Genomic DNA, 13,565 nt, shown 5'->3' with positions numbered 1-13,565 from the left:
TTCTGTTAGGTTCTGTGACATACTCTTGTGTTAACTCTCCTTTTCTCTTACCATATCTGAACTTTTTTTTTTTTTTTTGCCAGTACTTCTCCTTCTGCCCATACCTTAGATGATATTCTTAAAATAGTGCTTTTCAAACCTAAATGTGCTTATGAATCTTCCAAAGGACATGATAAAATGCAGATTCAGATTCAGTAAGTCTGTGGTGAAATTCAGACCCTGCAGATGTAACGATCTCTCAAGTGACATCGTGCTGGTTAAAGGACCACATTTTGAGTAGCAATGCCCTCAGCAGGGAAGGACTTTTCCACATCAGCATGCCCCCGTGATTACAGGTGTGCTATGCTAGCCACAGCTCAGCCTGAAGTATGTAAGTTGGGGTCTGGGGCAGTAGAGGCTTGATGACTCTGTGTCACCAGGCTTCTTTTCTTACCCCAATGGAATGAAACATCTGTGTATGCTCAAGTATCAAAAGCCCTGCCCCAGAATGTTAGTCATCCAATCTGATCTATGCCCAGGTGATACACTCCCTCCACTGTGCTGAAGTGTTTCATTAGCTGGATATCTTAAAGGTATCACATTCACTATACCTATCTCGAACTTAAATTAAGATACTTTTCTACATGGCTGGTCCTCTTTTCATATGTTCTATTTGTGTCATGGCACTATTGTTCACCCAGTTACTAAAAGTATGATTATGAGAATTATCCTAGACTCCTCTCTGTTTCCCCACTCCCAATTAGTGGACAAGTTTTTTTTTTCTTTCCTTTTTTTGTCACTTTTTACATGTGCTCCTTTCTCTCCATTTTTAGGATGTTCTATTGCACTGACCATGAACTACTTTCCTTGATGCTAGTTTTGACCCTCTCCACCATCAACATCCTTTCTTCTGAGTTTTCCACATTACTCCTTCAGTGATATTTCTGAAACACAATGTGATCATGCTCCTTTCCTACTTATAATAGTTCCCTTCTGCTTCAGCTGAAGACTGAGTTCCATAGGGCAGAATGCAAAATGTGATCTGGAGCTTTCTGATCTCCCTCAAATGGCACTTCACAGAAGTTAAACATGCCACTTCTATTTACAACTTAGTGGTCGCAACTTGGTCACAAGGACACACAAAGCTGCCAGGGAAACTGGGAAATTTGCAACTTCTTGGAAGTGTCTTTAAATAAAGCCTCTTTCCCTTTTCTGATAACTGGAAAATAACTATGATGACTGGATCAGAGCATCTAGCTTGGATGTCAAGGAAGAAACCCCATGTTAGCAGGGTGGCAAAACAACAAGGTAGAAGGAAGGATTGGTAAACTCCCATTCCAAACTTGGTCTGCTCACTTCCATTGTTCTTTTTCTTTCTTTAGTTTTGGGAAGAAAAATAAAATCTGTCTTAAGCCAATATTATTGTGCACTTTCTGTCACTCACAAATATGAGACTAATCAGAACTAACAACAGCAATAGAGGACTGGTCTCTTCCTCCTTTGTTGATTTTCCTGCTACTCAACACCTCTCACATCTACCACTACAGGGGATTTTAGGGGAAAAAAATAGGCCACTAATATTAAATGAAGTGAGAAATTATAGCTGTAATGCTTGGCACATATTTTCTGTTAAAGAGCAACTATCAAATTTCTGACTATGTTAGTCAAAAAAAATTTGTACTCTGTCGATGGATACAGCTCTACAAATTACATTTTTAGAGTAGCATATTAAATACTATCACTCAGTCTATAGACAGGACACTCAGGCCCTCAAAGACAGGACTGAGACCTGACCCTGAGTCCTCTTTCTCTAGAGATTTTCTTATTTTCATGTGTGCACACAAATGTATACACAGAGAAGATAGAATGCAAGAAAAGTTAATTTAGAAAACATCTAAAATAGACTAGCTATTTCCTATATAGGTATACATATCATCTTCTTTTTATATTTCTTTTTAGTTTGAATTTTTATTTGCTCTAGAAACTTATTTTTTCATATCAATTAAACTTTTCCAATGTAATCTTTGCTGTTTTTTGACATATGTGTTAATTGTGCACATACACACAGAGAATAGTATACACTCTGGCTTTTTAAAGTAGAGCAAAATTTTAAGTTCACATGTTATTATTTAGAAGGACGTATTTAGGCTACACAAAAAAACTAATTCCCTACTTAGTCTCAGGAGGTACCAACTAAGGTCTGCAGCATAGTCAGTGTCTTTGATGGTTCTCATCTCATTTAAGATTCACAGGAAGAAAGAAATACCCTAAATTTCAGGGATTTAAAGGGAAAAAAAGGATTTCACAATCTCTTAAAGTGGTTTAAGGTTATTACAAAGAAACAAATTAATCAGATGGGAGATATCTAATAATTTTATCCATGTAATGCTCTGTTACCACTATTTTTCCCAATAATTAAAACAAGAGGCTAGTTAAGGACACAGGAGTTTCATTTATTCTTACCATGCAGTGGGATATACTGTACAAAGTTGGGTCAGTGTTTTAATAAGGGTAAGTCTCTTCCTAAAAAGGAATAATGTAAGAACTGGTGGGAAATATTACATAATGCATATTAGAGTGTTTTATAATTTTTTTAATAGAAAGAAATGTATAGGGATAGATTGTTTTTAAGTTTTGAAGGTCGAGATTTCATTACATATGCCATTATTCCTTCCCTTGTCAGGAATGTAACCATTTGTTTACAGAACTATGAAAATCTCTTCTTCTCTTTTCTTTTCTTTTCTTTTCTTTTCTTTTCTTTTCTTTTTTTCTTTTCTTATTTAATCTGCTGGTAATTAACTCTGACATCAACAGAAAAAGTAGATATAAAATACCTTATTCAAATATTTTTCCCTCATAATCAAACGATGACAGCAAAATATTTTGTTTAGAAATAGAGAAACATATTTGATTAAACATTTGCTTATGTTTTCTAACATCCTATGATAGTCATTTCGATTTTTCCTATAAAATTAGTCCTAAAACAACTTAAGCATGGATTTATTAGAAAAAAAAAAACTTGGGGGTTCCCTGATCGAATTGTTACTATGAAGCTTTCAATATCCTTCATTTCACATAGAAGCTGGCCTGTAACCTCTGCTAACAATGTTCTTCCTGCCTGAAATGATCTCTTTTTTCTGCCCATTCAAATTCTGTCAACTGCTTAGGGTCCATTTAAATTCCTTTCTTTTTCATGAAGAATATCTACTCCTTTCCATTCAAAAAAAAGTTGTTTTTTTCCTCCCTATATAAAATTGTTACTATCTGGGTAGTTGTTCATGACTACCTTCTTTATAATTGTCAACAAAAAAAGGAATCATTGTTCAACTACCCTTTATCGAATAAATAAAAATAAATTAAAAGTATGTGAATAAACAGATTACAAAGCAAAAACAAATACTTTGTGTTATCAATGGCCTCAGTTCATCTAGGGAACTGGAATATTGTTAGTGATTCTGATACCAGAATTGTGATAGGTATAATAATAGAAATGTAAATATGAGAATATGCATCATTTATTTGATTACTACATAGGATGTTCATTTATGTCTTCTCTTTCCAGGGCAGAAATCTTATAAAAAGTAGATAATTCAAAGTTATATATGATACAAAGATATATATATTTTATAGATGCATATATATGAACATTTCGTATATACGTTTAATAGTTATTTTAATAACTATTATTATATGAACCATTATATACAACCATTATTATATGAAGTGTTATTTCCATTTTTCCAATGTTTAAAAAGGAAGGAGCTACCACAACATGAAAGCTTGGTACTGCTTTATTTAGTAGAGGTGGGGACAGACCCCAAATAGGAACAGGTGAGGCATCAGTGAGTAGTGAGAAAATGAAAAAAATGCAGATTATTTTTTTCCTGATATTTTTCTGTAAAAGAGACATAAGAGGTGAGTGGGTAAATATATTACCACAGAAAAATAAAATTAGGAATCAAGAAAAAACAAAGCATCATATCTCCCACCGAATTTTCTCCTGAGCGCTAGAAGCAAAGAAAGTCGACATGGTATTTTTAGTTGTGCCAAGAAAGAGTTATTTATTTGGAATTGCCAATCCGCTTTTAGAAATAAAAACCATGTCTCATTCTGGAAATAAGTGAGCACTTTCAGTGTGCTAGACACTCTTTCAAGCGCTGGAAGTAGAACTGGACATCCATTACTGTCCTGCCCTCAAGGACTTCACAGTTCAAACTAGAGGTAATAATCAGGTGATTACCACTATCATTCCCCCCAAGGATCTGTGCAATGAAGAAACTGGGTGCTTGGGAGCACGGAGGTAGCCTCACCTAGACCTGGGGAAGATCAGAGATAAAGCGTTTGAAAAGGTAAAGTGAGTTGTGGAGAAATTAGCCAGACAGATGGAACTCACATTTTCCTCCCAGTCATTTAATGGAGGGCCTGTAAGTGGTCATTTTACTGAGGTTCATATCATTTATCTTCTCCCAGGTCCCTGGGAGTAGAACTGGACATCCATTACTGTCCTGCCCTCAAGGACTTCACAGTTCAAACTAGAGGTAATAATCAGGTGATTACCACTATCATTCCCCCCATCAGGATCTGTGCAATGAAGAAACTGGGTGCTTGGGAGCACGGAGGTAGCCTCACCTAGACCTGGGGAAGATCAGAGATAAAGCGTTTGAAAAGGTAAAGTGAGTTGTGGAGAAATTAGCCAGACAGATGGAACTCACATTTTCCTCCCAGTCATTTAATGGAGGGCCTGTAAGTGGTCATTTTACTGAGGTTCATATCATTTATCTTCTCCCAGGTCCCTATCTTAAAGTATTGTATGGACAGTCTGAACCCCAAACCCACAAAAACAATAACAACAGGACCAACTGTTTTCTGATGATTTGCTCACACTCCCGGACCATTAATAACAACTTACCTTCTTTTCTTTTAGTAGCATTTTACTTGTTACTACAGTTTTCTGCCAATTAGTTTTTATTTTTAATAGTAACATGTTCTCAGCTTATTATACATATCCCTAACTCCTGTATTGGAGATATCCAGAGCTAACATAGATACTAACTATTGATATCCTGCTTTATCACTACTAGAAATTTAACTTTAAAAAGAAATGTGAACTTTTTCATTTATCTAACATCAATAACAAAAGAAAGTCAAGAGTCTAAATCATAGAAAAATAAATAAATTTTAAATGATAATAACTCCAAGATTCTTTTTTTATCTTTTTTTGGTTTTTTTTCAGTTTTATTGATAAATAATTGACATATATCACATACAAATATTGAGGCCTGTATAGAGAAAAATTTAAAGTACAGCATAGTGGTTTGATATATCTATAGTGAAATGATTATCACAATAAGTTCAGCTAACGTCCATCTTTTTTCTTATAGGTACAAAAAAAAAGGAGGAGAAAGATAAAAGAAAAAGTAAAAAATATTCTCCTTGTGATGAGAACTCTAAGGATTAACTCTCTTATCAATGTTCTTATATATCATAAAACAGTATTAGCTATAGTCATCATATTGTATATTATATCCCTAGTGCTTAATTATCTTTTTTTGGGGGGGTGTTTGAAAAAAAACTTTTACTTTATTTTTTTGATGTTTGGTTGTTGTTGTTGTTGTTTTTAAAGAGACACCCAGGCACACTTATTTTAATTGAAGTATAGCCAATACACAATGTTACATTAGTTTCAGGTGTACAACATAGTGATTTGACATGTGTTATACTATGCTCACCACAAGCGTAGCTACCATTTATCACCATACAACACTTTTATAGTACTATAGACTATATTCCCTCTGTTCTACTTCTTATCCCTGTGACTTATTCATTCCGTAACTGGAAACCTGTATGTCCCACTCCTCTTCATCCATTTTGCCCATCCCGCCACCTTGATACACAAAATAATTTTAAATGAACTATTATCTAAGGGAACTCTTGAGTTGAATCATGTATAATATGAAGAATTATTTTATGATATGAACCACTACTTTTTAAGGAATTTTTTAGCTTATATTTTCTTTTTTTTTATTTTCTTAAAAGTGGGGCCCATCATATATTTTTTCAGTGATTCATCAGTCTTATATAACACCCAGTGCTCATTACATGACGTGCCCTCCTTAATGTCCATCATCCACTTACCCCATGCCCCCAAAGGGGACATACCATACCATACATGACTGTTAATCATAGGAAACAAACTGAGCGTTGCTGGAGGGGAAGGGGGTCCAAGATTATTTTTAAAAGATAGTTGTATGAAATTATGAAAGCCATCTAACCATGGTGTTAATAGGAGCAGTAGTGATTTGAAATTTATTGCTGAAATCCTAGTGGTTTGGGGGAGCCATACATATTTATGGAAAAAGATATTGGTAAAGTACTCTAATGCCTTAAGGATTAATTTTTCTTACAGAGTGTCAATGGAGAAATGACGTTAACTATGTTTTCATTTTACAAAGTTGCAAAGCCCTAATAAGATCCAAACAAGTAAATACTTCCTCTATTGATTTATTTCTAGGTCATGATTCAAAATAGTAAAACTATACAACTCTAGTCTAAGCAGCATCATAAAATAGTAGCAACCATTAGGTAATGCATTCTCAGTAGGGGTGAGTGGAGAGGGTGGAAGTTTTATATTGGGGTAAAAAATCGTATTCTTATAAGTATAAAGCCTATACACACACACACACACACACACACACACACACACACACACCATCTACCACAGATTATATATACCATACATGAGCAAATATATTGCATGCTGTGGTATTACAATTCCGTGAAGACTATTAGAAAAAAGTCTAAAAATACCTTAAAAGGCTCTTTAGAAGGCAAAAATGGAAAAAGAAAAGTTGAGAAATAATGCATTATCTAATACAAATTTTAGTTTCTCATGGTGATAATGAGAAGGAAATCCATTACTCTTCTACTAAATGCTGCCAGAGTAATATCTGAGATTTATTTCATCTTTTATCTTTTATGAGATCTTGAGCACAGACTCCCTTTTTGCTCCAAGTAATAACACAGATTTAAGTAGAATTCAAATCTAAAGTCATGGGTAGGTAGACAGATGTGACAGACAGATGTTATCTCGGTGCTTACTTGCTGTTTTCTATTTCATGCATGCATGGACATTGATTTAAGTATTATACAGGTAAAATAAACATCAGAAACAATCCTATCATCATAGGACTTACAATTAAGAGGGAGAGAGAAGACTTGCATGAAAATCTAAAACACACACATACCCTCCATAGTGGTATTTTGTTAAAAGTTGAAGTTCTATTTTCCCAGGATTTCACACACATTGCTCCATAAATTTTTATAACGTTATAGAGAAATTCAGGTAGAATGCTGCAGTCACTCTGAAACTGGAGAATCCTTCATGAAGCAACTGCACAGAAAATGTTATCAATTCAAACCATCCCTCAAATAAATGCACACTTTCCATGAACAATAGGATCATTTTAAGTGGAGAAAAAAGTATAAAACACAAGTGGAAAATACAGAGACAAATAGTTTTGGAGGCCTGTATAGGAAAAATAAAAAGTTTACTTTGGCCAAGAGAAAATAGAATGACATTTTAGTAAAAACTAGTCAATAAAAATTGATCAAAATTATTTGATAACTATTTTCCTTCTGAGGTAAAGGCATCCTTATTGCTAGAAATTTTAAAGTTTATAGGATAACCATCTGTTAGAAATATTTTTGAGAGATTCTCAAATTATGTAAGGGATTGGATGGACCAGTGACCTCTAATGGAAGCCCAATCATCCTACAGTGCTGATGGTTGTATAAGAGTGTCAGAGATATGTGTTCAGCAGTAATTTCGTTTTTAAAAAAAGATTTTATTTATTTAATTGAGAGAGAGCACAAGAGAGAGCACAGGTGCTGGAGAGGAGAAGCTGGCTCTCCGCTGAGCAGGGAGCCTGATGTGGGGCTCGATCCCAGGACCCTGGGATCATGACCTGAGCCAAAGGCAAATGCTTAACTGACTGAGCCACCCAGGCGCCCCATTTAACAATAATTTCTAATTTATGGCAAATGTTTGATGCACTCATAGAGAATTCTTCATCATTTGCCTGAAAGTTATTCCGTTCAATAAACTATTTCTAGAGGATGTTAATAACATTTAGATTTTATGCGATTCTTAGTTATACCACTGAAGTTACTGCTTTTGCACATTAAATTGTTGTTGAGGGACTGGTAATACTTCCTACTAAAAGTATCTCTAGTATGGAGATTATAAAAGAATTTCAGAAATGCACTATGATGAAGCTGCTTTTTTTTTTTGCCATTGTTTACTTTTCTGACATCTGAGAATTCCAAACTTAGTTTCCTTAAAAAGCCCAAAATGTGGTTGCCTGTAGTTAGAATAGCTTTGTTTTCTGCAAGTGAATAGCTCATTCTATTCACATACCTTCTGTTTGTTGCCAAACAGTTGATCCGGTCTTGGAATTCCTGCCTTAACTCCAAAATCATTTCTCTGAAGATGATTCATATGTCTTTATTCCTGACTCACTTCCCCAAGCAAAACAAAGCTACAACTGTATCATTCTTCTAGGGGGAAAGAAAAACAATCCACGTTTCCACGTAGACATTTACCTACACATTAATTTATTTTCAATAAATACTTTTAATACACTATGAAGATAATCATATGCAGAAGAGTAAGAGACATATTTGTTGGGAGAATCAAGAAGGATCCACTCTATATCATTCAGGAAGTATGGAAAAGTAAAAGATGTACTTTCTCAAAATAATTCCATAAAAGTCTCCTGAGAAAACTGAGTGGGTATAATGTATCATCTATGATTGTGAAATTATGAGAGTTGAAATTAGAGCATTGGAAGTGTCTATAGAAAAGTTTTAGAAAGATACATGCTGTTGATATGAACAGGTCTCTAGGATCAACTGTGTAAAACTGATAAATCTGTGACTTTGTCACTTAGTTATAATCAGTCTTACCTCCAGTTTAACTCAGGGCTCTCTGTGTACTTCTCTGTGCCCTACTTTATAAAGTTCTATCCTCATTGCATATACATATTTATTATTTCTTCTTTGCACACAGAATTATCACCTTCATAACATTTTGACTGTTAAATCTACAGTTCGAGCATCATCTCTGCATCCCCAGCTGATGGCAGGATACCAAGATCTACAGCTAGCATCTCAAACTCAAATACCCTAAACCAAGTTCAGTGTTTTCTTTTCTTCCAACAATCCAAATCCTCTACTTGGTTTTCTTTCTTTAAGGAAACCATATTTTGATGAAAAGTTCAAACATGGTTTTCAAATTCTAAAACAAAGAGATTTTCCTTTTCTTCTTGTAGTTGAGCCATTACTGTTTCTTTATATAGTTCTTACTATTAATTACTATTAGTAATCTTATTGAGATATTTTGAGCCGAGTTAAAAGATCATTCCTGTTATGACAACTATCCCATTATAATTAAATTATTTGTTTCTAAATTTTATCCATATTCTATTGTGAAAGGAAGCTGTTACTTCTCCATATTTCTGCAGGTTTATTATTGGAGTCAGCTCAGTAGTGGTTGCTGGTGGAATATGAATATAAACCATAAATCAGAATTTCTTCACTGAATTTGACCATCACCCCTCCTTAAGCATACTATATAGCCATTATCATTTCCTTTATGTCTCATTTCTGCCCAGTGAACAAGCATCTTAAGATCCAACACAAGTACCAAGCCTTCTAGATAGTTTTCCTACCTCACATTTCCAAAACATTGCTGTTTGTGTTTTTCTTTTATTATTTGGTCCTTGGTATTTTCTTCCCTGCTGTGTTTTAAGTTCCATGATGGGAGAGATGGTAGTTCCCAATCAGCCAAATTGAACCGAGCCCAAAAATTTGTGCACAGAATTTGGTAATCTTGTTGAATTGCTTAACATTACACATTATATACATATTTGTTAATTGACTTGCCTCAGTACATAATTGTAGTTAAGGGAAGAAAACATATATAGCATAGGAAATACTTTGCAAGCTGTTTTCTGAATCTGCAGGGCAAATTGCCTGAGGCACTAAGCAGAGAACTGGGCCATGATCTTTCTATACTTGGGAAAATGTATGATTATTTATAGACATAAAGGTAAGCAGCATATATTATGTGTAACATAATTTTAAAAAATTATATAGAATCTTATTACTGTACCCACATAAGAAATCTTTGTGGTAAAAGTTTATTCTTTGAAGTCCCTTTTTCTTTAGTATCTTACATGAGAAAATAGAGCCAACATTAAAAAGGGTTTTTTCCCCATGCTCCAAAACATACCAAAAGCAGAAACAAGAAATTCTATGTCAAAATGTTTTTCTTAGGCTTCAAAGTAAACCAAGAAAGCATTTTATTTGTGATTATCATGAAGTCTGAAATTCACACATTTAGTTTTTGACAGAGTGTACCATAATTTATTCAAGTAGCAAGTCTGTGTTGGTATCAAATTGTAAAGATGAAAATAAAATTGTATTTTATGAAAATAACCAATTTAAATGAAATATTTTTGGCAGTTCTCCTGTTTTTAGAATTTGTTCTGCAAGCTCCTCATAATCATCACCTATCTGCATTTCAAAGGAAGATGAACACTCATGTTTTGTTCTTTATTTTATTAATATGAGTACTAGAACCCATAAGCCTAGAAGGATTGTTTCAAAAAACAGCAATATCTGAGCAAAATGTGAAACTTTTAAAAAACTTTGGTACTAGGAAATTCAGATTTTTCACATCTGTTTACACAATTTTCTCACTTGCATGTTTTAAAGAATTATCTTTTTTTAAAATAATTCCCCTTCAAAAATTGTATTTTTAAAATACCTGATATATTCTGGTAATGAATACTTCTAATTGTATTATAGAAGTAAATATTTTTGTTCTTCTGTTTTTGCCTTAGTAAAACTCATGTAGTAAAAAGTAGAAATTATGCCAAGATAAAAGAATTAAAATATCATCTGTGGGCCTGCAATAATAGTCTAAGAATATGCTAGAAATGTTTATAATAATAGGCACTTAACAAATTTTGTACTAGTAAATACAACAGAAACCCTCATGCATTGCTGACAAAAGTATCAATAAGCACAATTACTTTGGAAAATTTGCAATATCTAATAAAACTTAACATACTCATGCCCACCTTATGATCCAGAAATTCCTGTGCTAGAGATAGGCTTAGACTCAACCCATACTGCCCCAAAATGCATGTATTCACATGTATTCACATGTACTCACAAAAAGACATGTTCAAGGATATTCATGGCTGCAGTAGCCAAAACCTAAAAGAATACCCAAATATCCTTCATAGGACATTGGATAAATTATAATATCGTCATGTAATGGAATACTATACAGCAATGAGAATAAGCAAGCTGTTACTACATGCACTAATATGGACAAATCACATAAACACAATGCTCAGAAAAATGAAGCCGACTCAAATAAGTATTTATATAAAGTTCAAAAACAAAATAAAAAAAAAACCAAATCATACTTATTGTTGTATAAGTCAGGATAGTGATTATCTTTGGGCAAAGTGGTACCTAGAAAACGTACGGCAGTGGGAGGGTGAGTGCAATTGTGATATTGACAATTCTACCTTTTTTTCTCCCCACAGAGTACTTATCTTTATGTGCCTGGCTTATTTCACTAAGTGCAGAATTCCTATGGCCATTTTTTATCCATTCACCCGTCAGTGGACATTTGATGTTTCCATACATTAGCTTTGTGAATAGTGCTGCAATAAACGTAGATCTCCTTCAGATCCTGACTTCATTCATTTAGATAAATAACCAGAATTGGGACCACCAAATCATGTGATAGTCCTTTTTTAGTTTTTTGAGGGCAATTCTACTTCTTGATTCATGGTCTCTTCACATGAGTGTGTTACCTTTGAGAAACTTTCGTGGCAACTTATTATTTGTGTACTTTTCTGCGTGCATATTATATCTCAATAAGGTTTTTAAAAATCTTTAAACCTATCAAAAGAAGCTCATACTAATAAATCATTTAATTGAAAATATCTACGGTTTCCAGTTGTAGTTCTTGCCTCCAAATTGCCCTAAAAGAAAATTTCTAAATAAATTAAAATGATATATTTGTAAATTAATACTAAATACTTTTTTGTCTTTATTTTTTCCTTTATGGTTCCTTATAAGAAATAGATTTAGTGAATAAAGAATAGTTTTCATAAGGACATTTATTTTACAAAATATTTCCAGTAGAGGGAGCTTCACTTTTTTTTAACTATAAGAAGTTTTCTTTTAAGATCCATCACTGAAAATAAATACATTTAAGTTTTTAAATATAATTAAAGTTCTTCACAGAGTGGTGACTTACCTTCATCTAAGACCAATCTAAGAAAAATTTTATTCAATTTATCAAAAAAGAAGAAAAACCTGATGATAAAGAATATATATACTGTACAAACTTCTATACTGGGTATGTGTTTTTCAGGGGATTACATCTTTGGATTATTCATAAAAAACATTTTTATTACACTTATTTAATATTACTGAAGATAAATTCTTATAATTATGATCATCAATTTGAAATAAAATTTTTGTGAATTTCAATAAAACTAGACAAAAATCAAAGGATTTACTGATGAAGATTTTATATACCTAAATATATTATAACAAATATCATAGTCAATTACCATTATACAAATTTGACCTTATTGACCAAAATGGTTCAGTTACTGACATTAAACTTCCTAAATCTAAGTGTCTGTCAACTAAGTTACTTTGATTTCTTTGGAAAAAATATGCATATTATCATCTAAGATACTGAGAAATAATTATAGTAAAATGATTCATTCCACTTATAACATGAATTTTGTGCTCCTTTCTATGAAATTTTTGTAAATATAAAAGCTCTACACTCTTTGTTTTTATCACTATATATAAAATTTGTGACAATTGTAGTTACAAAAGTTTAAAGTTAGATTAAAATATTTTTCACTGAAAATATCCTAGTTTACAGTGGTTCAACCCTGTACTTCAGAAAAAAAAATAATTTCAAAATTATAATAACCTTCACAATTAGTTCCTGTTACTACAGGCATATCAGAATAATATAACTTTCTGTAAGGCAGTTTTTATGACATACACTATGTTTTCTAAGGTGCTTAAAGATGAAAAATGGACATAGCAACCCAGAAGACAATATTTACATACTTAAAATAGAAATTAATATACAGTAACTTACTTATTCTAATTATTTGATTTCAGTCCTCTTGAAAAGCTTGTGGGCCGTAAAAATGGAAATCTTAGGGTAATTATAATAGTAAAATAAATGGTGGTTCAAAAGTCTATATGAGCATAATCTTGCTTATATATTGTTTGATTAAGAATAAGGGTTAAATTATCGATCTTTTGACTAGTCTCTCTTTATTTAAAAAAATAAATAAAAAGGAAAGCCCATCAAATATGACTGGACATGATAAGCAAATTACATGTCATAGAACAATTTTATTCTTCAGCAGGTTTCTTATAACATCACTTTCTCCAAAAAGATTATTTTTGACATAGAACATATCTAATGATTAATTTATGATTTTGTCTTCATGTGTTACCTGAAC

General features: G+C 32.9%; 1 protein-coding gene across 3 annotated transcripts in view; it reads right to left on the bottom strand.

The window, feature by feature from the left end:
- GLRA3 (glycine receptor alpha 3) overlaps positions 1–13,565 on the bottom strand; it is a 190,922-nt gene that overhangs the window by 176,319 nt on the left and 1,038 nt on the right. Inside the window, exon 1 of one of the 3 annotated variants that reach the window (XM_019803155.2) lies at positions 13,193–13,228. The exons of the other annotated variants lie outside the window; for them this stretch is intronic. The gene's annotated coding sequence lies outside the window, so the exon portion shown is untranslated. Of the gene's footprint in view, positions 1–13,192; positions 13,229–13,565 lie in introns of those variants that run through there. 3 annotated transcript variants of the gene reach the window in all.

This window comes from Ailuropoda melanoleuca, chromosome 5, assembly GCF_002007445.2.
Source record: "Ailuropoda melanoleuca isolate Jingjing chromosome 5, ASM200744v2, whole genome shotgun sequence".
Lineage (NCBI taxonomy): Eukaryota > Metazoa > Chordata > Mammalia > Carnivora > Ursidae > Ailuropoda > Ailuropoda melanoleuca.
This window is presented reverse-complemented; position numbering and strand designations above follow the sequence as displayed.